The following is a 24,314-nucleotide window of genomic DNA, read 5'->3' on the forward strand; positions in this document are numbered from 1 at the left end:
CTTTGGATATTACTAGGTACCATAAATTTTGAATTGTCAATGATAATATTTTTATTGAGAAATTATTAGATGCTTAGCACTTTACTAAGTATACTACATAATACTATCTCAGTTCTCACAAAAACATTAAGAGGCAGGTATTACAATTATTCCCACTTTTCAGATGACAAAATGAAACAAAAGTGTTAACATAATTTGCCCAGGTCATATCATTTAGTTCAGCGTTCTCATTTTCCTAAAAATGTGGTGGCATACCAGAAAAACTAGTATTGCGTCCATGGTCACAGCAGCAAGAAAGAACTCCTGATATTTCATTCAATAAGCTTTACATGACATCACCCAGCACTAGGATTACACAGTATGGTCTGTGGAGAAATAAGCCTCATTTTCCCCATCCCACTTCCCTTATTTTGCTGAAGATCCTTCCTGGTATTCTCCATAATATAAATAACACTGTATGTAGGCAATGGTGACACGTCCACCATTCTTTCACAAATGGGAATTCTGTATGTTTCAGTTCTAATTTAAAGCATGAAGAGCATATACCATAGGTATATCAGTGCCTAGTGTTGTTTTTCTTCCATGAAATGATGCAGACTTAGAGTTTCAAGCATTACAAAATAAGATGTTTCTGTTTTCATTTCTTTGTGAAAAGGAGTCTAAACTGAGATTTTCTGAGATTTGGCTTTTGTTTTACCTCTTAAGATAAGCCTTCCTGCTACCTGCATGCCAAGTTATATTGCATACCTCCCTTCTAATACCCAGCAATAACCTCTCATTTATTACCACAATCACAAGATTGGGTTATATGCATTTATTATTATGCCTACCATTCCCATTAAATTTGTATTATTTTTAAAATAAATTATATTTATATTGAATCCCTGTTGCCTAGAATAGTACTTAATATTTGGCAAGTGTACATGTTTGTTGATAAAGTAAATTCATGAAATTTATCAATTTTTGGTAGATTCTTTATTCAGTCACTTATTTAATATTTATTAAATACCTATTACTTTAGAAAGAAAAACTGGGTGCTTGGAGGTAAAGATGAAGTGAGACTATAAGCTGGTTTGGGGAAAATGAACAAAAAAAAACCTGACCTTAGTGAACAACCTATGAAAATAGTAAACTAACCAAATCCAGAACATATAATTATAAATGTACTCATTTAAATAGATTTTTATATAAAACCTTCAGTTTTTAAGGTGGCCTTACATTTGTAGAAACTTTAGGAAGTATACAAATGTTTAACTCCATGATTTTAAATTTAAAAATAATCTTTTAAGTTCTCTGAATTCTTAGTGTTTTATGGTAAATGAACTCAGTTTATATTTATATGTACAAAGCATAAGTACTTTAGGGAATTGATTTTATACTTAAATTGCACTAAAAATTGATTTACAAGGGTAAGTGGTCTTCAATGGGCCATTAAGTTTGGTGACATTCATCAGTGTGTTGCTGGAATAAATAGAGATTTATATTTTTCTTAATAATGAAAAATTACTTCCATTTCCAATAGATATGACAAAAGATTATGGATTAGCACATGCAAACATATACAGACATGTAATTTTTATAACCCTGCTTGTTTATTCTTTTTAATGTCTCAATGTGTAATGAGTAACTTTGTTCTTTCAATAAACAAAGCAATCTGGGGGGTCTAAAATCAAAGAAACCACATGTAAAGTCCAGTTATTTTATAAAATAGAATTAATAAACTCAGTATTATCTTTTACAGTTTATCATTTATTTATTACTTCCTCAATTCATTTCACTGATAAATTTGAGAAATAATTGTTTTTCTCTGTCTGAAGTAATAAATAGGAAACTGCTCTTACACTTTAATTTCCTTCACCTTCCCCATACTCTTAAAAGCAAGAAAAGATATTCAGAAGTTTTATGAACTTGTCCACCATTTTAATATTTATGTAAATTGTATTCCTGCTGAAGATCATTATACAATTCTCAAAGTACATGCTTGCACATTGAAAAGAGGGTTCCTAGGAGCTTTAAACTATTATCTTACACAGAGAATCATTGTATTCTCTTGATATAAAATTTACATTATTTAAGTCACTTATAATTTTATTTTATTTTCAAATGAAATATATAAATAAAGTCCATTGCTAAATGAGGTTAAGAAAATGTCAGTAGTTGTTACAGAATAGTTATTATATACCTTTGTAAAAAGGAATAATGAACGGTATTTTGAATGTTATACACAAAAGCCAGTGAAAATGGAGTGACTCAACATTTTTAGAGCAATAGTAACCCTGTCATAAATGTAAAAGAATATTAACCAGAGCACTGTTAAGCATAAACTTCTAATCTAAAAAATGCAACATGAGAATAACTCTGGGGCCGTTAAAGAAAAACTAAAACTCAATAGAAGTTAAAGTGGTAAAAGTAGATTTTATTTAGGAACACTTACAGTTACTGGAAAGAAACCTCAATATAGAACTGGCTCAATTTCAAATACAACTGTAACAAGTGAGGATTTATAGTGAAGGAGCAGGTTGGAGGGATGAGAATCAGTGGATGGAAAATTCTGAAGAGGAGACATCAAGAGTAGGGATATTTCTTGCTAAAGTGACTTAACAGGATTCTTACTGAAGGTAGGACAGGGTGATCAATTACTGAGGGTGATCAGATGTCTGTGCTGGGGGATTCTTTCTAAACTGACTTAGTAGGATTCTTGCTAACACCATAGAATGCAGACCCCACAAAGATGGACACCAAGGCCCAAGGTTGAAGGCTAGTTGAAAAGAGGGCTTAGAGGAGCCTAACTAAAGTTTGATCAAGGGAAGTAAGTGTCTTTGTCAAGGGGTGTTCTACCTTGGGGAAGGAAAGACATGTTTTTACAGAGACTTAGCAGCAAAAGTCCAGCTGGTTTCATGAACAGCTGGGCAAAAACAGTTCTCAGAAGTCGAAATTTTTCTTGGGGCTTAGGAGCCATTTTGTTAGGCAATTTTTGTTTAACAAGAAAGCTGGAAGAAAGTTGGGGGTTAAGTTCATGCAAGGGTTACAGTGGAAGATGCTTTTCAGGGCCTCTCACATGAAACATCCATGAAAATAATAAAAGAAATAATCAGATATTTCTTTGTAAACTCTAAACTGTTCTTAAATTACATTATTAAAAGATTAAGTGATGAGTGCAAGGTTTGCAAAGTAAAAGAGGTTGCATCTTGAATATGGATAGAGGAATGATGTTTACAGAGACAGGGTGGAGTAAGAGAAAATATGAAATCATGTAGGGAGAAGATATGCGGACAATTACATGGACAAGGGAATTCACGATGAACTCTCTATCTTTGTGTGGGAAAGCTTGGTAAAGTTGGGCATTTGAACAGAAAAGTTGGGGGTACTAGCATTCAAAATAAATATCCTATATTTATTTCATTTTTACAAATATTTGGTTTAAATTACCCAATTTTATGCATTATATTGTTTATGAAAGATTTAAGGTTTTGAATATTTTACCTTATTATTTCAAGTTGGTGCCTATATCTACAAACAATACCTAAACTTTTAAATTGTGCAACATTGTGCAACTAAATAGGTATTTAAAACTAATCTGGGTTTGTTTGTTTGTTTTTATATATTATAAGGGGAAATTATTTAGTCATTATTGAAATTATTTATGGATAGGAAAAAATCATCAAACTCTATTTTTCCACTTTTGTGAAGGTAAATAATTTATCTATCTGCCATTTAAAATCAATGTTCTGTACTCTAAAAAAAATAAAGGCTAAACAATTTTGCATTTAAATGGCAAGATGTAACTATTTTACATGATAGTGAGGCAGCAGAAAAGGTCATTTTAAATAGATTGGTATTAAAATAAATATACACAAATATAATACTTGATTAGAAAATAGATCTTTAAAGTTAAAAGTATGTATGCAAAAATTCCAGTATGTATTAGTCAAATTAGAGTTTGTAAAGTGTCCCAAAGTCAGGATACCTAAAGTTGAGAGACCAGGAGTTAAATTTTGATAGTGTTTTAATTCAAAATTATCAAATATTTGCAATCAGTAATGGTTCAGATTGGTGAGTCCAATAAATCATTTAAATATATTCTAAGTATGAGATTCAGATCCTTATTCACTGACCTCAGAGCAACTTGTCTGCACACAAAGTTTTCTATCCACTATAACAACTTACTGTGTCATTTAATTTTGGTTTCAGTTTTTTAAATATTTAGATGTCAATCTTCTATTGGTAAAATGGTTTAATTAATTAAAGTGAACACTGAATAATTTCAAGTGCATAATTTGAGTAGATCATTATTTATCTTTTTGGAAATATTTCATTTAAATTATACTGAACAAAGAAAAATATATTTATATGGTAAATACAAACTCAGTAGTTGCATAAGTGAATATAAAGACCAGTATTTGTTTATGTTTTAGGATTTTGAAATATGGAACAAAAAGCAAACTTGTGTTAAAGAAAATCACACCAGACAAGATGAGAATACAGAAATTGATTTTGTTCCAATACTATTGCGAGTCATGTCACATACACAGTTGAATGAGCTAAAGTGTTTATGGTTCTTAACGCTATTTCCTCACATATCAGGCTCCCAGAAAATCTCCCTATAGACACTTTTTGCCCTTTGGTAGGATATAAAACATAAAGTAATAATGCATGCTTAAATAAATTAAATGCAATAAACAGTGGCAAATAAATGAACTTGAAAAAACTAGCTTCAATAATTTAGATTAATATGTACACCTGCTGTTTTTTTCTAAGATGCATTTTTCATATAGTAGCTTTAAGTACTGCAGATAGAAGTTTAGAAAATTGTTATGAGTACCTATTTATTGATTTCTGTTCAGCCTAGGGCTACTCTAATGCAGGAACTAGAAAAATTCTGATAAAAAGTCAGTAAGAAAGGAAACATGCATCTTTACTGCTTGAAACTCAAATTTCCTGAAATTATAGTCTTGCATAACTTTTAAATGATATCATGTATATGCTTGCTGAAATGTATTACAATATACAAACTGTGTTCTAATATCTCCTTCACCTGCAAATTTACCTGCTAAATAAGCCTTCTTTATATCCCTAGGCCAAGGAAATCCATTTAAATATGGCATTGTGTTGTATAAATTTCCATACTTAAAAAAATTCTTTAACAGTTTGTTTCTTGATTAAGTAAGATATGTAATAATAATATCTATAATGTATTAGATGCTTATTGAATACATGTCAGCCACCACCACTATGTTATTTATTATTTTTCATATTAATTCCATGCATACCATACCAATGAGAAATATCATCATTAACATTTCACCAGTGGGAAAACTAAGTACTAGGCCACATAGTATGAGGTACCCAAATGAAGATCTGAGCCCAAGACTATTTGAAATCTTTACTCTTGCACTGTCCAATTGAAAAAAAAAAGCCCAGACTCAGATGGCTCACTGGTAAATGCTATCAAACATTTAAAGAATAATTAATACAAATCCTTCCAAAACTCTTCCACAAATAAAATTAAAAGGATCACGTATACACAAATGTTTTTAGCGGCATTATCCATAATAGCCAAAAGGTGTAAAGAACCCAAATATTCATCAACTAATGAGTAGATAAACAACATGTGATTTATGAACACAATGAAATATAATTTGGCAAATAATAATGAATACTGATGAAAATTTGTAGCCTTATGCTAAGCAGAAAAAAATGCCACCCACAAATGGCCACATATTGTATTAATCCACTTGTATGAACTGTTCAGAATAGAAAAGTCTATAGAGACAGAAATTAATTTACTTCTTGCCTAGTGTTTTTTGTAGGGGTAGGCAGGAGGGAATGGAGAGTAACTCCTTAATGGGTACAGAGCTTCTTTTGGGGGTGATAAAAATGTTCTAAAATTATATTGTGTTGATGGTCAGACATTTGTGTGAATATACAAAAAAACTGAACTGTGCACTTTATTTTTTTTTTTTTTTTTTTTTTTTCTTTTTTTGCGGTATGTGGGCCTCTCACTGCTGTGGCCTCTCCCGTTGCGGAGCACAGGCTCCGGACGCGCAGGCCCAGCGGCCATGGCTCACGGGCCCAGCCGCTCCGCGGCATATGGGATCCTCCCAGACCGGGGCACGAACCCGTATCCCCTGCATCGGCAGGCGGACTCTCAACCACTGCGCCACCAGGGAGGCCCGAACTGTGCACTTTAAATGGGTGAATTTCTTTAATGTGAATTTTTTTAAAAAGCAAAGCAACCTCTTTTCATAGATGACATGACTTTGAAAACAGAAAATCTTAATGAATCTATAAAGTATATTCGAACTAATAATTAAATTTAGAGAAAAGATGCTCACCATCACTAGTTATTAGGAAAATGCAAATTAAAATCACAATGAGTTAATGTTACACACTTATTATAATGGCTAAAATTAAATAGATGGACCATACCAAATATTAGAGAGGATGTGGAGCAATTTTATCTTTAACACACTGCTGGTAGGAATGTAAAATGGTACAACTACTTTGGAATATTTTTTTAAATGGTAAACATACATATAGTATATGTGTATAGACTAAATATAGAAGAAAGCAAATGTCCTTAAAATAATTTTCCACAAATGTCTATAGTACTTTTGCAAAAGTCAAAAATTAGAAAAAAGTTAAAATGTCCACAAATGAATAGATTAAAAGTAGTATATCCACACAGTGGAATACTATTCATCAACAAAAATGAATGAACTTTTGATATCCATAACAACACAGATAACTCTCAAAAATAGTGTGTTGGTGGAAAGAAGTCAGGCAAAAAGGACCATAAATTGTATCATTCCATTTACATAAAACTCTAGAAAATATAAACTTATTTATGAAAATATAAACTTATTTATGAAATAGATAACTGATAGCTTTGAAATGGGCAGGAAGGGATAGGAATAATGAGAGATTACCAAGGGGCACAAGGAAACTTTGGGTGGACGGGTACTTCATTATCTTGATTCTAGTGATGGTTTTGCAAGTTATACATATATCAAAATGTATGAAAATTTACACTCTGTGCAGTATTTTGTGTGTTAATCATGCTTCAATAAAGTGTTTTAAAAGAACAAAATATACCACAATAAATCTGTTTAGAAAAAAAAAAGCACTTGTCAAGTGGGAAGGTATAGGTGGAGAAGGTCCTAAAAAAACCCAAAAACTAACAATACAAAATGTATTTGAGGACATGGAGCACTCAGAACATTCATACATTTATAATTTTAAATGGTACAATTATGGATAACCATTTGACATTTCTTTCAAAATTAATCATTCTCCTCTTGTATGATTCAACATTTAAATAAACTCTTAGGTGTTTACCCAATAGAAGGAAAACATGTGTCTTTAAAAATAAAAACTGAAAAAGATTATTTATAGTAACCTTATTCATGCTAGCCAAAATATTAAAAATAATTCCAATAATCATCAACAAAAAGTAAGGAAATTTTGGTATATTTATACAATAGAATGCTACTCAACAATTTAAAAAAGACATTACAGATAAACACAATAATATAATGAATCTCAAAAACATTATGTGTAGTAAAAGAAGCCAGAACATCATATGAAATACAATGAAAACAAAACAAATCCATGGTTTGTTTTGGGGTGGGGTGGGGACTTGAACGGGAAGGTACAATAATGAATTTTCTGGGATGATAGATTTGTTCTTTACCCATTTGGTGTACAGGTTACAAGGATTTATGCAATTTTCAAAATTCAATGAATTAATTAAGGTCATTATATTTTACTTTATGCAAATTATATCTCCATATAAAAGAATTATAACCATATATACTATATAAAGTTAACGGTATAAATTTAACTGCATATATGCAAGTATACACTAATTTTCATAGTTTTTATTTTGAGAAGAAACTTTTCCATTATAGAAGACGCATCAATCTATTTACTCTGCATCCCTTCCCTTTCTCTTAGGTTCATCTGTATTTTGGATTTAAAGTGTTTCACTGTACCGGTTTCAAAGGCCCTTCCACTACTTATTTGCTTCTTTGTTATTGTAGAAGCACTACAATTATTCTTTTCCTGTACCATCCTAGGTCTTGTAAACTTCTGTGAGGCTAAGTCTCCTTTTCTAAATATGCCACACAGCTATTTCTTTCCTCTGGGTCTGCTAGCTTTTTCAGGTTTTTATCAGGAAATTGAGCATATATCTTTTCTGGGTACAGATTAACAAACATACCTACCCTGCTACCTCCCTGAAACATGAATCATGAAGCTGGCTACATGTTTCCTCCCCTTGTAAGCCACCCCTCTCCCAAACATGCACACATAGATACACAAAAATTTATGTTCTCCTAAGATAGTTATAATGACTATCTTAACCCATAGGCTGCTGTAACAAAATACCATAGACTGGGTGGCTTATAAACAATGGAAATTTTTTTCTCACAGTCTGGAGGTTGGAAAGTCCAAGATCAAGGCACAAGCCAATTTAGTGTCTGATGAGAGCCCACTTCCTGGTTCAAAAACAGCTGTGTCCTCATATGGTGGAAGGGACAAGGGATCTCTCTGGGTCTCTTTTATAAGGGTACTAATACCATTCATGGGGGCTCCACCCTTATGCCCTAATCACCTCCCAAAGCCCCCACCTCCAACTGCCACTACATAAAGGATTAAGTTTCAACATATAAATTTTGAGGGAACACAAACATTCAGTCTATAACAATGGCTTTCCTTCATCCACAAAGGTATAACAATTTCTTACTGCCATGACAGAGAGTTGGAAATTACCTCTTATTAATTATATTTTGCCTAAAGCCTTTCTGTCTGCCATGAGCCCTTTCCATTTTCTGACTGAGAATCACAGATGGTATCTACAAATGTCAGTAAGTGACTCTTCCTTATCTCTGATTTAGCTGTCATACACCTCCATAAAAGACTGAGCACTGGCTACTCAAAAATAAGAAAAATGTTAAAAGAAGGAATGTAAAATCATTCCTCTCCCACAGTCATACGTAATTGTTTCCCCAAACTTTTCCTGTGTTCCAGAATTCATTCCTAAGAGACTACTCACTGCTTACCAAACATCCACATACATTTTTCAGTATATTATTGATTGGATGACTGTTTATGATTTATATCAAATTATTATATGCAAAACTCCATTCAATATCCTAGAAAATCAGTAGCCTATTATGGTTAACATCCATTCATTTCTTCTTATTCTTTTTTTTTTTTTTTTTTTTGCATTACGTGGGCTTCTCACTGCTGTGGCCTCTCCCGTTGTGGAGCACAGGCTCTGGACGCGCAGGCCCAGCAGCCATGGCTCACGGGCCTAGCCGCTCTGCGGCATGTGGGATCTTCCCGGACCGGGGCACGAACCCGTGTCCCCTGCATCGGCAGGCGGACTCTCAACCACTGCGCCACCAGGGAAGCCCTCTTCTTATTCTTATTGTCACTGTTTTGGTCAGGTAGTGATTCTCTCTTACTTAAATTGATTCCACAGCTACTATACTTCTCTCATTTCCACCATCACAGCATCGTTCTCATACCACCATGCTTTGTAATCTGCCCTCTTCATATTCAGAATGTTGTGGTTCTTTGAAGATGCCATATTCATCATCTCTTCTGGAAGTTTACACATTCAATTCCTTCTACGTAGAATGCTCTTTGATGAACTCTTACTTATTCTTTTAGTTTCATCTTAGAGGTCACTTTCACTATAAAGTTTTCCTAGATACTTAAGGAGAGATTATATGCCCTTTCTGTGGGCTGCTTCATCCTCTTGACCTAAGGCCCATAATAGCTCTTATAATATTGCACTTTAATTGTGTATTTACTTATATGTCTCTCCCATTATTAACTTGAGGGCAAATACTATCTCATTTTTTGTAGTATTCCTAATATTTTTTTTTTTTTTCTGTATGCGGGCCTCTCACTGTTGTGGCCTCTCCCGTTGCGGAGCACAGGCTCCGGACGCGCAGGCCCAACGGCCATGGCTCACGGGCCCAACCGCTCCGCGGCATGTGGGATCCTCCCAGACCGGGGCACGAACCCGTGTCCCCTGCATCGGCAGGCGGACTCTCAACCACTGCGCCACCAGGGAAGCCCCCTAATATTTTTAAATAACATTCATAATTAGTGTTTCATAATACTTGTTGAAGGAATGAATGAATAAGAAAAATATTAATAAATGGGGATAGAAGTTAGAAGTCAAGGTTATTTTTATCATATAGACTTCAAAAGGTATAAGACTATATATTAAAGCATGACAGTGTGCCTTTTCTGATTATATTGCAAGACAATTTAAGTATTTGCTTTATATATATGCACTTTTAACTTTAATCACATCGGTATATTGTAAAGGTTTTTGATAATTTAACATGCATAATTCCATGTTTCAACTTATAGATTATTCTCTACTAAGGACTGATTGTTATAAGAGCAATGTTGAGTTGCTCTGTTACAAGGAGACACAGATGGACCACTTGTGGTGGATTGATTTAAGTTACCATTATCCAGAACATAGTGTGAATCTCCCTACACCCACCTAAAAAAATATATGTGTAATCACAGAGTGCCTTATATTGTTACCCATTAAAAAAACATATAAATATTATTCTTACAAATTTTTTACTATATAGATTCAACTAATTGAATTCTTTTCATTTCAATTAAATTACTGTTAAATGTAAAATAGGATTTGACACAGTTGTTTGAGAGGTCATTCAGATTTAAGTCAGATAATTTTATAAAGGCAACAAAATAACTTCAGTACAAATTTAGCCAAAAGAAAAGTATGCTGTTTTTTTTTTTTAACTGCCATGACTGAATTTTGCCTTTGGTTTCATGACCTAAGGCAAACCTCTCATTTTGCATATTTACCATAAGGTTGATGGATGAACAGATGGATCAAGTACACCATGGGGTGTCCTATCAGCTGTCTGCAGTTCTCTGAATGGTGATGGACAGTGGAGTGAAATGAGAAAACATGTTTCATGAAAATGGAAATGTTCGAGTTTTGTGCATCCAGCTTAAGCAATGCCTTATTCTACCTCTTTAGAAGTTAACTTTAAGAAGTCCTACTGCAAATTCTTATACTTTGATATACTTGTAGATATATCATTAGGCCTCTTTTGTATCTAATCATGTGTAGAGCAAAGCACCTCAGAATAACCCAAATGTTATATGGATATATGCCAGCTATTTATTTAAATAGTTTTAAATGTCTGCATAGAAAGTTGACATTGAATGACTTAATTATCTTAATTATTGATTTGAATCTTTAAAATATCACGGCAATCAGCAATATGAGACTGAGACTACTTATTGCTCTTAATGTATCCACCTGTTATTAAACGTTGATTGGGCAAAATGAATCATCAACAGAACCAAGTTTAACTTTTGCCGTAACTGGAATTAACAGTCCCACAACTCCCTCTGTCATTAATCATATATCATTAATGTCAATGCCAGTCTTCACTTTCAGAACTAAAATTGCTGATATGCAAACTTACAAAACCATTTCCAGGGACAATGCTATCATAGTATAGAAGACACAAAAAATTACTTTTATGTATTATACTAGATGCCTTAGTCCCTATATCAGATATTTCCATTATTTCTTCCAATTTATATAAGATTTTCTTATGCATCAATTCATTGTTCATATGGAATGTATGATATTTATGTATATTTGTAAATATATCATTTGACAACTTTTTAATATAATCACATATAGATGGTATACTACATGTTTTGAATAAGCAGTAATCACAGTCTTTCAAAAAGGTTAGAAAATTACAAAAAAGGAGGACAAACAAACCTGAGTTCTATATTGTTCTGCCACTTAATAACTATGACCTTAAGCAAGTTACTTGACACCTATATAAATTTATATAAACATATATGCATATACAGATGTAGATGAAGATGAAGACATAGCTATAAATAGAGGTATGATATAGATATAAATATAGAATAGAGATATGCTAATACAATCTTCTCTGTGAACTTACGTTTTACTTACTTATTTTTAATTGGGATTATAATCTTTGCAGCTCTGACCTTCCCTGGTGTATTGCAGAAATTTGCCTGGAACTCATGGGAACCTTACTTGTCCCAACAATATGCCCCATTCACATGTTGGACCAGAAGATTTAAACATTCCTCATGATCAGATTGTTAAAAAAATAAACAATTGATCAAACAGGTAAATGACTTTTGCCCTTTTCTATACATTTTCCATCACCAGGACCAAAGGTAGGTACACTCATTTCTTGATTTTCCTAAGTGGTTAATTTTGCACTGGGTATATGGAAGTGTCTATTGCACACTAAGAAATGACCTTGCTGTGTTCTACCTCAAATAGTCCTATCAGGAAAGTTTCATCAACAGAGCTCATTCATCTAAAACAAGGAAACTTGATTGGTCACATGACCTGTGGAGCAGTCTTGCATGCATTTCATTTTCTGCTCTTGTTATTTAGAAGCAGTTTTGTTGATGTAAAAAGGCATTTCCTTCTATCATCATCATGGGAAGACTTTGTCATTGCTGTTTCCATTTCCTGATTTACTCTGGGAGGATCCTTTGGTTACTCTTTGTTTTTGCGAGATAGAACAAGAGCTGATCCGTTTGTGGGTAGGGTAGCTAGTACCAGAGATACATATGAGCATCCAGAGGTCTCAATTGTGTGTGTGTGTGTGTGTGAGAGAGAGAGAGAGAGACAGACTGAGCAAATTCTGAACAAATCAATTAGAAAAATATCTCTGGGAAATGTGAAGGTGAGCTTGTATTAAGTGAGCTTGGTAAGAATGATAGACTGAGAAGTTTGATATTTATCAGGAATCAGAGATAAGTCAGAGAAGCACTTTAAGCAGTACAGTCTTGATTAGATTAACATCTTATCATGTTAACTTTAGTATCAGCAAGGACGATTGACTGGAAGAGGGATGGGAGGTGTGCAGGCTATGGTGCTGATATTAAATAGGAAGTTTTTAGAATAATACTTAGGTGACAGTAAGAACAATGAGAAGAAATAAAGTTGAGAGCTCTATTTTCTCATTTCAAATTTTGATTTGGTTTGTTTCCATAGTGAGAGGAAGGAGTAACACTCTCTGAACACTCTCCAAGAAGTAGTTTTCCTGTGTCCCAGTGTTTCTAACTCTAGGATATGCAGCCTTTGGAGGCTTCCTTATGTTGCCTTTATCCTATATTAAACTATGATAATCTTTATTCTTTGTTGTATATGATACGCAACAATTCCTTTGTAGAGCAAGTAGAATCAGTTGGCAGTTTTCAGCTTTAGATGGATAAAGCTAACTTCTTGGTCATGTATTCTGACTATGCCTGAAAGGGTTTACCCCATCATCTTCATTTTGAGGCCATTTGTAAATAACTTTAGTAGGTGCTGGTCCTTTCTGATTCTTGCACATCCAGGTCAACAACACTAAACTCTCTCAGCTACAGCCCATGCATTTCCGAACTAAAGCTTCCTTCTTCCTACTGATGCTTCCCAACTCTATCCTCTCTAAATTTTCTCTTTCTCTGTCTGATTATACCCTCCTCAGCTGAACTGTTTCCTGTGCTCCATGACTTTACTGAGTATTGCGTGTGAAACCCCTAGACATAGGACAGTATAGAGATTTACATTCAAAGTCCAGAAGGTCAAAAATATTTTTATAATAGTATTAAGATATTATTTTCTTTACTCATTTTTATTCTCTTGTGAATGTATAGGGGAGTCTTCCACAGGCTACATACGATAGTCACAATTACCTGTGTGAGGCTGGAATTCTTCTATGTATTTCAAACAAAACATCATATTGCATCAGACTGAATGCAGAGGCAAAAATGAAAATTCAGCTTTCCTCTATTAAGCAAGACTCTAAAAGGTATTGCAAAACTCTAAAGCAATGTGACTTTTCTATTAAATTTTTTGAAAATATTATTATTTTTCATAAAGTATTTATGACAGCTTATAGCAGACTTTTGCAATAATTTTAAAATTAGTACATAAGGATTTAAATCTGTTAACTAGGTATACTATGGTGATCATTTCACAGTATATACAAATATCTAATATTATGTTGTACACTTGAAACTACTATATTATAAGTCAATTATACCTCAATAAAAATAAAGGACAGTAATTATTTTAAAAGCTGTTCTTAGATATAATTTCTAATACAGGAAAAATTAATAGTTACAACACATATAATCAAACTCTTTCTAGGTTCCTCAATAATTTTTAATAGTATTAAAGGACCCCACATCCATAAAGTTTGAGAACTCCTATCCGAAGCACACTTAGAACTCTTAGAAAGATTTAGCATCTTCGTTACAGACATTGGTATCTTCAAAGTGCACAATGGGACGTCCTTGGAATAAACTATTGTAAAATATGACCCAGCATAAACATTCCCTCATCAACTGCTATTCAATTAACTAAGCAACATATCTTCTCTGCAGGGTATCAATACACCAATCACATCAGAAGGCATCATAGGAATTGCTAGACAGAAAAGTGCGCCTGTATGTGATTCTCATGATTTACAGAGCACCATCTAGTTAGACTTTTAAAAAAAATTTTTATTAGAGTATAGTTGCTTTACAATGTTGTGTTAGTTTCTACTGTGCAACACACTGAATCAGCTATACGTATACATATATCCCCTCTTTTTTGGATTCCCTTCCCATTTAGGTCACCACAGAGCACTGATTAAAGTTCCCTGTGCTATACAGTAGGTTCTCGTTAGTTATCTATTTTATACATAATAGTGTATATATGTCAATCCCCATCTCCCAATTCATCCCACCTCCCCTTTCCCCACCTTGGCGTCCACAGGTTTGCTCTCTATGTCTGTGTCTCTATTTCTGCTTTGCAAATAGGTTCATCTGTACCATTTAAAGATAACCCAAACAGTGGGAAGAATCCTAACCATACTAACCAAAGGTATCTACAGATTCAGTGCACTCCCTATCAAATTACCAATGGCATTTTTCACAGAATTAGAACAAAAAATTTTACAATTTGTATGGAAACACAAAGGACCCCGAATAGCTAAAGCAATCTTGAGAAAGAAAAATGGAGTTGGAGGAATCAGGCTCCCTGATTTCAGACTATACTACATAGCTAGACTTTTTAACTCAGAAATCTGTAAATGTTGCTTCATAACATCAGCCAATGACAATTAGGAATTTCATACTGAGCTGGTGCAACCTTGATTTTAACAGATAAATTTGGTTAAGAACAAACTGCATGATGTGGTCGTCCTGATAAGCCCATCATAAGTTGAAAATAGTGTAAGTCAAAAATGCGTTTCATAACTTAATGTACGAACATCATAGCTTAGCCTGGTCTACCTGCTCAGAACACTTACATTAGCCTACAGTTGAGCAAAATCATCTAACACAAAGCCTATTTTATAATAAAGTGTTGACTCTCTCATGTAACTTATTGAATATTGTACTGAAAGGGAAAAACAGAATGGTTATATGGGAACAGAATGGTTGTAAGTGTACTGGTTGTTTATCCTTGTGATCCCCTAGCTGTCTGGGAACTTCAGCTCACTGCCTTTGCCCAGCATCACAAGAGTATTGTATTGCATATTGATAGCCCAAGAAAAAAAATCAAAATTCACAATTGGAAGTACAGTTTCTACAGAATGCATGTCATTTTTGCACCATTATAAAGTTGGAAAATCTTAAGTCGAACCAAAATTAGTCAGAGATTGTCTGTACAGTAAAAACATCTCCATGACAATGGGGCTCCTTTTCTTTCTACCTTGACTCCTATAATCATTTTTGGTGATGTTAAAATCTGCACAAAATATCAACACTCTGTTCTCTCAGTTCCTTGACCACCCCAGCTTCAGATATCATGTCTTTCATAGCAAGCATTCTCATTGGCATGCTGTAGGCTTGTGCTATTACCTTTTCCACACTATCTTTAAAACATAATTTCAACTATCTTAATAAGTGAATAAATTTTACATTACGAGACTAATTACAAGTTTAGCTGGATAATTATACTAAATCCCCTTGATATTTTCCACATCCTCTAAAACATATCAACATAATATCTTCTAATTACATGTTCAGTCTATCAGCCTTATTTCTATAGCAAATCATTTTAAAAAGCTGTATCATCTGTTCATACTTTTGGTCCCTGAACCTGGGTCACTACTCAGCTGAGTGTTATATGTTCTCAAAATCTCTGTCTCTTCTCTAAGGAATGTAGCCTTTTAATCCCTCTTTCCCTCCACATGGAGAAATTTCTTATTCCTTAGGTAGCTGAAAGTCATATTCTTTTCCACCTTCAATCCTTTTACATCCACTCCTTTGTTTTTGATTCTCATAGATCTGAAACAAGGTCTTATGAAAATGCGTCTTGATTGTGCTTACTCATCTCAGTAACGTTATGAGTCATTTTTTCTTTTTCAAAATTCTAATTGTTAGAATGGGTTGCTTCCAATGACCTTCAACATCCTTTATTCCTTGCATCTGCTTTTGCCCTTAGTTTTCAGTGCTGTATTTGATCTAGATGAGCATCCCTGTATTCATATTTTTTTTGCTTGTCATTTCCATTGATTTGGTGTTTACCTGGCATCACCATGCTTTCCCTTCATTTCCTCACTGCTTCCTCTTTTTTTTGGCCCTTCAATGATAGGAAATTTCCTACCCTATATACATTTGTGCTTTCTAGCCATATCTATGTCTGTATCAATATCAATATCCATACCTATCTACCATCTATGTTTTTTCTTAAGTATAGTGAGTCTGAATTCTCTATCTCAATTTCTGACCTCATCAACAGCTGCTTGATTTTTTTTTCTCATCTCAGCATATCTTTAAGGTCCCCTATACACTGTTTCACTTTAGATCTCAGTGGGCCATTTTATCTTCTACTTCAAAGAGAAAAGAGAAGTTAGAAGTTAAGTGACAGCAAGTAATTGACTCCTTGCTTTACTCTATTTTCAAACTTTTCCCTTCAACTTTCTTTCTTACTCCCTTTTCGTTCCTTTCCCAGAGTATGAGGAGTTCTTTCTCATTTACCCTAGTGATTTATTATACATATTTTTTCTTCTATCAAAACATACTTATTAGAAGTTTGTAAAAACAGATACATATAAAAAATAAAATGAATAAGCATCTCTACCAACCTAGAAATAACTGGTATTTACAATTTTATCAGTTCCTTTTCAGGGTTTACTAAAATACCTGTTTTAATAGTAAATTTAATTATAAGTTTTATACATGCTTTTCTGTCCTGTTATTGTCATTTAAGATAATTGTCTTATGCTCTAGAGACCATTCACTCTGGCCAGAACTTCTCCAAGCATATATTCATTTATTCACTTCATTATTTAATTTTCACAAGAACCCTGTGTGATAACTACCACAGATGAGTGTCTTGAGGTTCAATGAGGGAAGTGACTTGTCCAAGGTAACAGAATTTCGAAGTAGCTGAGCTAGCATTCAAATTCTGGATCTCACTACTGGTTAGCATTCTTAGCACTATTCCATACATAACAAAGAGCAGGGGGAGTGGCGGTAAAAAAAAAAAAAGAAACAAGAAAACTATAAGCCATGAGATCATTGGGAAGTGAAAGTTCAGAGCTGAGCTTGAGAATCAGTATATGACATCACTGACACATGGTATGACACTGGAAACAAAGGATGGAACATCAACAGTTTAATATACCACTGTTAATGTAGTAAAATAAATTATATTTTTGTAGTACTTTATAAAATTCGTGTGTGTGTGTGTGTGTGTGCATGTATGGGTGTGACATCACATGGCAATTGCCAATTGCCAGTCTGAGTCAACAATCAGAAATACATGGTAATAGGTCAAGTGACTATATATGAAGGTAAGTAGTAAGAAAGTCTGACAGAGAAACAACTTCACTCATCAACCTCTTTATACAAATGTCCTGGTAATCTCTCTTTCTTTCTCTCTCCCCCTCCTTCTCTCCTTCCCTCCATCCTATATCTTGTCCCGGAACATTACCCTTATTCGCATTCCTTTTTTGGTGGTGTGTGTGTTTGTGATATATTTATATAAACTTTATAATGTAAACTAAAGCTTCAAGATTTCATAATTAACTCTTTCAAATTTTAGTATTGCTAAATCCAGAGCACTGAGGTAGAAATTACAGCTTTTATTTTCTAAATCGAGTGTCCAGTGTTCCAGGTACCATAGAGCCACAGAAATCGAGCAGATGGCACTTTGCAATTAATATGAATTTTAAAAGCCAAATGCTGAGTGTATAATAACATTTGCTTTACTTATTATTAGGTATTGAATTTCACTCATGTACTGCTTTAAAAAAATTATTCTACACTCTGCTACCTTTGACCTTACAGGAGATTAGGAAATTGAGAAGTTATTGAGTGAGGAGATCCAACAAAATTACAATTACAGAAACCTCTGAATGTTGCATGTAATTGAATTTATCCACAAGCCAAAAATCAATGCAGTCATCCAGAAACACACCAAATGTGACATTCGGCTTTTTCTGCTTTATCAAGTCTAATTGATGTTAGAGGAAATAAGTGGGAGAAATAGGCAGTCTTATAGTGGCGGTCTCTAAGGAATGGCAAGTAGCCATTCACAGGAGCTAAGGGCAATTCATATTTCTGAATGCGCATTGATGTCAGCAATTGAGACTAACTCCTTTCCTATCTTAGGCTCCAGCTCTTACAATTTCTCCCTGCCTTTCTATGAGGAGCGATAAAAGGAAGACTTCTATGTAGAGGCTGGACATTGATATATGATAATTATTGATATATCTGCTTTGGGGCTAAAAGTAAGAAAAAATGTGACAGCTAATGGATCAAAATGAGTTTTTTTACATTTTTAAAAAGATTTAGGGATATATTGACATCTATATTACAGCAAAATAACTTTGTATTTTAAAAAACTCTAAGGAGGGCTTCCCTGGTGGCACAGTGGTTGAGAGTACGCCTGCCGATGCAGGGGACACTGGTTTGTGCCCTGGTCCGGGAAGATCCCGCATGCTGCGGAGCGGCTGGGCCCGTGAGCCATGGCCACTGAGCCTGCGCGTCCGGAGCCTGTGCTCCGCAATGGGAGAGGCCACAACAGTGAGAGGCCTGCGTACCGCAAAAGAAAAAAAAAAAAAAACTCTAAGGATATCAGAAGTCATAACATCTTATTTCTTTGCTTTGTTGATATAATATTTTTGCTCTTGTTTCCTACCCAAATAGACTATCACTTTTTATACACACATCTGCACCTGTATAAATAGTCATACATTTCCACACTGTATCAGTGCTAAAAGGCTTTTACCCAGTCCACCAGGCTGGCTATTTCCTCAGGAACAATCTGCTTTGTTTAACAGAAGTTTAATTTTCAGGTGAGGTATTCCAGAGAGCATTTTCTCAGTCTTTAAGAGCATATATGTAAGGGAGATAATCAAGTCTCCTTGCAGGCATTGACTTTTTTATGTCAATTCTACATTTTTTTTAAACTCCCAGAAATTTTAATAAAATGTAAGATCAGCCTTTCAGAGAGCATTCATATATATCAACAGAAGTAGATTGAAAGGCTTCTTGAAGCAAAAATCTGCCATATTATCACTGCTTATAAATTTCATAGTGCATTTGAAGGAAGTAAGAGCCTGGAAAGTTACTAAAATCTTACTCATATTGTTGATATCTATTGCTGTCAAAGCCCCAAAGATTCTTACTTGAAAGAAACAAAATGTTCACAAGTTTCTTCTCTAGGAATTTGGAATACAATGCTGTAATTTAGAGAAGTGTGTTGTTAAGGAGTGATCAGCTGAAACTACACAGGAAGATGATGAACAAATGATAACTTTCTAGAACTTGTGGAATTTGAAATGTACTTCCTAAGACTCACTGTTTTAGCTTCCTAATACTAATAAGGTCTTAGGAGCATGAATCATCCTATTAAAATTACACTCACATAAAGTGTTAAGATTTAGACATGTCTTTTTGGGGATGTACAGTCCAATTCACTACAATACGTAACTGGCATGTACTCTCAATGCAAAGTAGTGGATAACACTGAACATGCCATTTACATGTAACTACACATTGATTTATTTAAAAAGAAGATATATATTGAACAAAAATTAAAGATTATCTTTATAAATATAAACACTAAATTTTTGTTTGATTTTAAGTAAATGGTTTAATGGTTAAGATATGCTGGTTAAAAAAATTGGTACCCAGGAAACAATTCCATTTTTCTTAATAACTTGATTTGTTTTAAATAGACTACTTTTTAGAGCAGTTTTAGGTTCATAGTAAAGGAGCAGAAAGTACAGGGATTCCCATATACCCACTGGCCCCTTGGGTTCTCTATTCTGTTCCATTGGTTAATTTGTCTACTCTTTCACCAATACCACAATGTCTTGATTACTTCAGCTTAAGTAAGTCTTGAAGTCAGGTATTGTCAGCTCTCCAACTTGGTTCTCGTCAGTATTGTGTTAGTTAGTCTGGGTCTTTTGTCTCTCCATACAAACTTTAGTATCAGTTTCTCACATCTGTGAAATAAATTGCTCGGATCTTGAGTGGGATTGTGTTGATTCTATAGATCATGTTAAGAAGAAGTGACAACTTGACAATGTATGACGTTCATACATACAACATGTATGTTATATGTATGAACATGGAATGTATTTTTATGTATGAACATGGAATATCTCTCCATTTATTTAGCCATCAGTGCTGTAGCTTTCCTCATATAGATCTTGAACATATATTTTGTTAGATTTATACCTAAATGTTTCATTTATTTGGGTGCTAATGTAAATGGTATTTTGATTTTTCATTTCAAATTCTACTTATTCCCTGATGGTATATAGGAAAGTAATTGATTTTTGTATATTAACCTTGTATCTTGCAAATTTTCTATATCACTAATTAGTTTAGGAGTTTTATTGAGGACTTTTTCACGTTCTACATAGATAATCACATTCAATCTGCAAACAAAAACAGTTTTATTCCTTCCTTCCCATGTGCATCCCTTTTCCCTGTTTATTTACTTATCTTGCTTTATTGCATTAGCTAGGACCTACAGTATAATGTTGCAAAGCAGTGGTGAGAGATGATATCCTTGCCGTGTTCCTAGTCTTAATAGGAATGCTTCTTTTGCTTCTTTTTCTTTCTCCCTTTATTCTCCTGGTATTCTCGTTATATGTATGTAATACAGCTGTACTTGTTCCGCAGTTCTTGTATATTCTATTTCATTTTTTACATCCTTTTTTCTCTTTGTGTTCTATTTTGGAATTTTCCATTAACATGTCCTCAAGCTCAGAGATATTTTTCCTCATTCATGTCCAGTGTATGAGTAAGCCCATCAAAAGCATTCTTTATTTCTGTAACAGTGGTTTTAATCACCAATATTTCTATTCTATTTTTAGGTCTCAATCTTTTAGTAAGCCTATGCCCCTAGGTTGTGAACTTCATAAGTGCCACTCAGGTTTTTCTCCTGCTTTAGGTAGGACAGGATGGCTGGAGGTGTCTGGAGTTGGGTATTTTCCTTTGCTTCAAGGGAAGGCTAGAGTGGGATGAAATTGGGTATTTCTTTCCCCCCAAGTCAGTTAGGCTCTGTTAGAATTCCAACAGGTTAGGTTTTGATAAACATTTACTCTGGAGAGCAGGATTTATTAAGAACAGAATGCTCTCATATATTGCAAAATGGTTACTTTTCCCCTTCTGCCAGAAGCCCCACAGGATTTTTATCTGATACTCACTGTGAGAACCTTGTAGAACTCCAGGAGATAAAACTCACAAAAGTATAGGGGTTCCCTATGACTGGTTCCCCCAGAGTGTTTTGTTTATTAGTTTTTTTTGGCGTATAGTTGATTTACAATATTGTGTTAGTGTCTGCTGTACAGCAAAGGGAATCAGTTATACATATGCATATATCCACTTTTTTTAAATTAATTTAATTAATTTATTTTTAAACAGCAGTTTCTTATTAGTTATCTATTTTATACATAACAATGTATATATGTCAATCACAATCTCCCAATTTATCCCCCCCAGCACTTTCCCCCTGGTAACCATAAGTTTGTTTTCTGCATCTGTTACATTATTTTTGTTTTGTAAATAAATTTCATGTGTACCAGTTTTTAGATTCCACATATACGTGATATCATACATTTGTATTTCTCCCCTGGAGTTTTAAACTCACATATTTTCCCATACTGAGTCTCCAGCAATTCCTTAGTTACAGTTCAGGTTTTCCTACAATGGCACTGGTTCCCAAGGAGATTTATGCTTGGGGATTTCTGCTATAGTAAGTTGTGATTTTCTGTATCTGCCTGTCTTTCTCTCTAATCTCGGGACCAGCAGTTTGTTGTGACATCACTGCTCATATGTATTTACAAAGAGATGTTGATTTTTCAGATGTTAAGCCTTATGCTTGTGAGGACAGAGTGTCCACTTTTAAGCTCCTTACCTGTTGGACTTGAAACTGGAAGTAATAAGTTGAGTTTTGTTGCATTGCCTTTTTCTCATTTATTTACTTCTTTGAAAGTTACTTGTTTACATGTTTCTATGTAACTAAAATTAGACTTTTATTTATTCTCAAAGTTACCAGTTAATTTGGATGTATTTTTTTCTCAAGATTTTAAAGCTTCAAAGAATTTTTCTTATTAAGTATTTTGTAGACTACATTTGTCTTTTTAATTGGTTCTTTGTGAAAAATAAAGCAATAAAATTGTTTAATTAAAATTGAACTTTAAATACAAAGTTAATGATCAATGATTTTTTTAATTAAAAAAAAATTTAAACATCCCATTACTTTCTAGTAAATGTTTTGTAAGCTGCACATGCACCACAAGATCTTATTAGTATCTTATTTTATCCATTTTATTTTATTTTATTATTTATGCAATGTGTATATTTTCCTTATTATCACTTATAGCTTATCATTTATATTTAAATTTGCTGAACTACTGTTTGAATCTAGGTCCTAGCAAGAAGAAATTTCATTCAGATTATTAATTAAAGAAGTGCTAGTAAAGAATCACTTATAAAAGTATGGCCATCCAAAAAGATCAAATAAAGGAAGATAAAACATTCAAGTATTAGCAATGTCAGGAAGTGGGAACAAAGTTCCAGAAGAATAAGGAGATAGTATTAGTGGGACAATGCAAGAATAGAAAAATTTACATCATTCTGGATCTGAGGTATAGAGGAACTCAGCTTCTGCAAGGAAAGCAAGAAGGAATATGCTGATCTCTTTCTCTCTTCCTACTCTTTAATCTCTTACTGTTTAATCTTTGCCTGCTGCCTTCTACTTGCTAAACTCAACCAGTATCCTCCTCCTAACAGAGTGGCTCAGGTGATGCATTCCATAGAGGCAGAAAGCAGGACAGGGAAAGGCTGGTAATGGATCTGGCGTGGGAGTAGGGAACCAAGAAGATAATAGACACAATTATTCTGCTTTTGGAGAGATTCAATTCATAAAAATGATGAGTGTCCAAAAAGTGATCCATGGACTGAAAAAACTCTTAGATATTAAATAGTAACACAAATATAATCTAGAAAGATGCCACATTATTTCAGAATGAAAAGAACTCCAATTCTAGATGTTATTGACACATAGTAGCATGAAACCATAAAAGCTTTCACTTTATTTTCCAGAACAATACGGATTTTTCTGGGAAACCAATAGAGTCCTTAACACAAAAACCTCAATGTAATGTTTGAAAGTATGAAATAGAAAAATTTTGTAGATAAAGACTTAGAAGGGAACAAAAAAACATAAATGTTTCTTTCAACGTTGATGGAGTCCTCACAATAAAAACAGGAAGATATCACATTAGACATAAAATTGTAAAATCACAATAAATTTATAGGCAATCATTATACTCTGAGATAAGAGGGAATGTATAGATAAGAGGGAATGTGTTTTATTCACACTTCCATATGGAGGGCCTATTCCACATTATATGTCACTGGTCCTAAAAGTATCAGAACTGTTATGATCTCATGTATTGACATACCCTGCTGTACATTTCAAGAAAGTATTTAATGTGCTGAATTGAATCAATGCTCATTGTATATACTATTCACACATATATGGGACAATAGGAAGGCAACTTTTAATTTTGCCTTAATAATTCATGCACCAGAAAAGTACATGTTTTTGGTTTAGGTGATGATTATGCTATAGGTCATAATATAGACTAGAAAATGCACTGGTATCAGTTCTGATAATGTTTCAGCTCTCTGTGTACAATAAAGTAAGTCATTTGTATACGAGAAAAAGAAACCGTATCTGAATTCCAATAATACCTAGTTTTATTCTCAGAGAGAAATAAATGGCC

This window comes from Mesoplodon bidens (assembly GCF_964165515.1).
Source record: "Mesoplodon bidens genome assembly, chromosome: 12".
Classification (NCBI taxonomy): domain Eukaryota; kingdom Metazoa; phylum Chordata; class Mammalia; order Artiodactyla; family Ziphiidae; genus Mesoplodon; species Mesoplodon bidens.